A 5,340-nucleotide genomic window follows, 5' to 3' on the forward strand; every position below is an offset into this window, starting at 1 on the left:
TACTTGCTGTTCTTCAACACTTGTTTCCACAAAATCCATTTCCAGCATTTTAATAATCTCAGATGGAGCGATCATTTCTTTAACCTCAGTTCTGCTCACAAAGTGAACTTCAGTTTTAAGCTTGTGGATGTGTTCTACTGATGGCAGGAGTTGTTTAACAATTACACGATGACTCACTCCTATTTCATCTTCGTAATCACTTTCAGGGTCACTGTAGCCAAAAATACTCCATCCAAACAGAGATTTTTGTGCGAATGGCTGATCTATTTCACCACTAACTACCTCCAGCGGTACTAAGGCTTGAGGACAATTATAGTCAATTAATAGTCCAACCTTGCAGTCGAGTTCAGGAGCCATCTCTTCGACTAGATGTTTAAGATGAGGCCAATTCTCTGCTGTTCTGCTTGAGGGAATATGTGATCTATTTGCAGGAATATAGGTTTGGTAAATGTCGTTGGCAACTTGATTCTGACTTCAGAATTTAGGCTCTTACTTGAAGGTCTTTTAACTTGTAACTTGACACAATCTTTGTTTTGGAGGTCATAGTGGAGATCTTAAGTTTAACTGGTTCAGGCGCAGATTTCAGTAAATCAGCTGTATCTTTTAGGATGAACGTGGTATCACTTTGAGTGTCCAGCAAAGCATACACCAGTCTTTCGTTCTCCTGTTCATCCATAGTTGATACATAGACTGGTATGACAGAAGAAGTACACCCCTTTGACCTTTGTCGTACAACTCTGTTGGACGTAACTTGTTCAGATTCTTGCTCTCGTGTTTCAGATACCCTTTCCATTTCTTGATCAGTCTTTGTTAGTTGTTGATTATTCTTTGATCTTTTTTCTTTGTCCCTTTTCTCTCTGTTTTGATGTAGACAACTGGGATGAGGCTTATGACATTTGTCGCACACACATCTGGAAGTACAGTTCTTGGAATTGTGTCCATACTTGAGACAGCCGAGGCATAGGTTTTCAGACTGTACAAACTTGACTCTTTCTTCCACTGACTTTTCCATTATCTTTCGACATTTCTGCAGCGTGTGTCCAGGTTTCTTACAAAAGAGACATGAAGTATTTGTCTTTTCGTTGGAGCTTGTACTGAGAGTTTTAGCAATGAGTGCGCTACTTCTTAGCTTGTCTTTGTATAGATGCTTATTGTGTAGATCCGTTGGCTTCATTGCTTGCAGCGAGGTGATTGGGTTGCATGCAATTCTTGCTTCTTTATTCAGAATTTTTTATTTTTTTTTATATTTATCGTTTTTATTGAGAAAGCCTGTTACGTTACAATGACATAATTATGTTAATTTCGTTGTCATTTTACATTCTTTCTCAGTTTTTACACTTTTTTCTTTAACAGATAAAAAAAAAACAAAAAAAAAACACAAACAACACAAACAACACAAATCGAACAACAACAAAAAAGGCAAAGCAAAATCAACAAAAACCAAGCAAAACTTAAATGGGAGTGGCGGGGGAGTCTGAGTACCAACCAATCATTAACAACACATATCAAATTCAAACATCAATCTAAATGAAAATAAGGTTTACATAAAATCAGACATAACAGGTTTGACATATTCTGTCCACTTTGACCATATCTTGTAGAAGGTGTCCCTCTGCACATTAATGGAAAAAGACAGTTTCTCCAGTACATAGATCTCTTTCACTACATTAATCCAGTCTTCAATTGTTGGAGGTTCCCGTTTAAGCCATTTTCTTGTGAGGGCCTTTTTGCTCCCCGCCAGCAAAATGAAAAGGAGTTTTCGATCTTTGTAGTTCAGTTTGTCGACCGGTATGTTACATAGAAATATGCATTCAAAGGTTAACGGAAAGTCAAATGTAAAAATGTTCTGTAAATGTTCATGGATCTGAATGGTTTGGCAGTCCCAGAAAATATGGAAATGATTGGCACCGTCCCTGCCACATCTCCAGCAGGCATCGCCACTTCCCTGATACCGTTTCTGTTCTGGGGTTATGAAAAATCTTATAATGCTTTTCCAGCAAAATTCACGCCAAACCTTTGATCTTGTTATTGTCCATGGTATCTTGCAGATGTGGTCCCAATCTTCCTCTGGAATCGTTAGGTTACCTTTCTTTTCCCACTTCACTTTAACATAAACAGTGCTGTCCTTCTTACACCGCAGGATGGCGTTGTACAACCTGGAAATAATTTTGCCTGTTTTTGATTTGGTTAGTAATATAAATGTTTCCACCAATCTCAAATTGTGTAAATGTGCTTTTATCTCTTGATTAAAATAATTTCTGACCTGTAGATATCTGAAAAAGTCATCCGCGCATAAATCTTATTTTCTTTTCAAGTTCTCAAAACATTGGAACGCCCCCTTATGGACAAAAGAGTAGTAACTAGTTAGGCCTTTTGACTTCCACTTCTTGAATCTATCATCATGTTGATTTGGGATGAAATCTGAATCGTAAGCGCACCATCATAGAATTTTAGAGGCATTTTCTAATCCACATATTCTAATTGCTTCATTCCAGGCAGATATCATTACTTGCAATATTGATTCATCTGTCAAATTAATTTTGCTCTGCAATTTTGTATCAGCTATTATGGCTTTAATCGGTATTGTTTTGATTGTTTCCCCTTCCACATCTTTCCATCCCGCAGTGTAATCCGGACAGCACAAACATATCAAAGGTCTCAACTGAGCCGCACAAAAATATTCTCTCAAACAAGGAAGCCCGCAACCTCCTTTTTCTTTTTTTAATTGTAAAGTTTTGAATTTCACTCTGGCTTTTTTCCCTTTCCAAATATATTTTGATAGCATCTTATCCCATTCTACAAATTTCTTTGAGGGTATAGGAACTGGCAGAGATTGAAATAAATACAGCATTCGGGGAAGGATGTTTAATCTAATTGACTCAATCGTGGAGTGTAGGTCGAAAAAGGGTATGGCATTCCATCTTTGGAAATCTGACTTTATGGCTATATTCAGGGGGGCAAAGTTAGCCTGAAACATTTTGGTAGGGTCACGATGTATCACCACCCCCAGATACCTAACACCATCCGCATCCCATTTCCATATATAGCAATTTTTAATTTCAACTGGTGGGTCATAATTTACCGTTAGTACCTGCGTTTTGTTCACATTAACCCTATACCCTGAGAACAAACCGAATTCTGATAGGATTTTCATTACTTTGGGGAGAACTTGCGTAGGATGAGATATAACAAGCAACAAGTCATCAGCAAATAGTGCCAATTTTTGCTCCCCTCCTGCTATCCCTACTCCAGTTATATCCCGTCTTTGCCTGATCCATTGGCTCAATGGTTCTATGAACAAGGCGAAGAGGAGTGGCGACATGCAGCAACCCTGTCGAGTACCTCGCTCAAGTATGAATGATTCAGTGAGGTCTCCATTAATTTTGATTTTGGCTGTTGGTTTATTATACAACCCCGAGATAGTATTTATTATAGATTTATCAAATCCAAATCTCTCAAGTACCTGATATAGGAAGGACCACCTCATCGAATCAAATGCCTTTTCGGCGTCTAAACTTAACACTAAAGTCTCTATTTTTTGTCTATGAACCTGGCTCATTATATGTAAAACTTTCCTAATGTTGTCCTGAGTTTGGCGATGTTTAATGAAGCCTGTTTGATCGTTATGTATCAGTCCTGGTAAAATTGTTTCAAGTGTCGAAGTCGGAAAAACTCACAGAAACCCGGAAAACCTGCTAGACCTCCTCACTCGAGATCGAAAAGATGCATGGAGTCAGAGAGTCAAAAAACAGCCAAAGAGTCTGCATTAAAGCTTGAACAGAGTTTATTTACTTTCAGCGCTGAAAGGAGACGCCTTGCCAGAATAATAGGAAAACCCAGGTCGCGTCTGAGCGAGATCTCTAACACATAGCAGTTTTAACATGCTGCCCCACCCAGGGATGCTACATCACACACCATGCCTCATCTTCGTCTGGACATCCGTCTGGGACCAGATATGGAGTTGTTTTCCTGTCTTCTGCAGTTGGGTTTCTTCGGGACAGTTTCAGTTTTCTACTGAGCTGACTCCCCCAGTCTCCGTTATCTTGTAGCCGTGCAGACAGTCACACACACCATAAACTCACATGACCTCAACCATCAACATGTTAATACATTTGATTTAATTTACACGTATATTAATACATGTTTCTATCTGGCAAGAGCGTCTATCTTACAATTTCCCCCTTTTGGTCTCTAAAAGAGACCACCTTTAAACACAGCTCTCTATCCCTACTAGGTGCTGCATTGCCCGTGCCGGAAAATCCCCAAGGGCAAGATGTTTAATGCAGGGGTAAAACAGCAACGGCGCCCCAGCCCTCTGTGGCAGCGGCCATCTCTAGCGCAACGTACACCTGTACAGAAAACAACTATCCCTTAGTCTGAGAAACAAACAAAACTACCATGTATATACTTAAGTAGCTTACATTGTTCCAAAGTAGTAGAAGATCAATACACCTATGCTTGGGAGGAGAGGTTACCAGCACATCGCTCCCTATCAGACGCCTTTACCACGTCTGTCCCTCCTGATTATATTCAAAAACATTGATTAAAAGGCACAACAAATTGTTTAAGAGACACAATCCTCTAATCATAGATCTTCTACCCCTACTTTTTTTGTCTATGAACCTGGCTCATTATATGTAAAACTTTCCTAATGTTGTCCTGAGTTTGGCGATGTTTAATGAAGCCTGTTTGATCGTTATGTATCAGTCCTGGTAAAATTGTTTCAAGTCTCTTTGAAATGATGGAGGTGAACAACTTATAATCAATATTTAATACACTGATTGGGCGGTAATTATTACAATCTAGGTTATCTTTCCCTTCTTTCGGGATTATAGAGATTATTGCTTCCCTCCACGAGGGAGGTATGGTTTTCTTCTCCATTATCCAATTAAATGTTTTCTGCAAGGTGGGAGTCAAACGATCCTGCATTATTTTTTTACCATTCTGGACCAAATCCATCCGCCCCTGCCATTTTTCCCCCTTTTAGTCTTTTAATTGCTGAGTGGATTTCTTCTATGGTTATTGTGGATACTAGCATTTTATTTTGTTCCTCTGTCACTGTTGGTAACTCTAGTTCGGACAGAAAAGTATTGACATCTTGGTTATTATCTACCTGGGTTTGGGAATAAAGTTTTCAGTAATAGTTCTGAAAACATTGTTGAATTTTCTCCTCTTCCGTTTCTATCCGACCATTTAAAGGATTTCTTATTTTATGTATAGTCCTCTCCGCCTGTTGCTTTCTGAGTTTATACGAAAGAAGTTTTAGTGATTTTCCCCCTACATCACCGTATTGCTGCTTGTTAAAAATGATTTTTTTCTGTGCATCAATCATGTTTAGGT

This window comes from Kryptolebias marmoratus, linkage group LG13, assembly GCF_001649575.2.
Source record: "Kryptolebias marmoratus isolate JLee-2015 linkage group LG13, ASM164957v2, whole genome shotgun sequence".
NCBI lineage: Eukaryota > Metazoa > Chordata > Actinopteri > Cyprinodontiformes > Rivulidae > Kryptolebias > Kryptolebias marmoratus.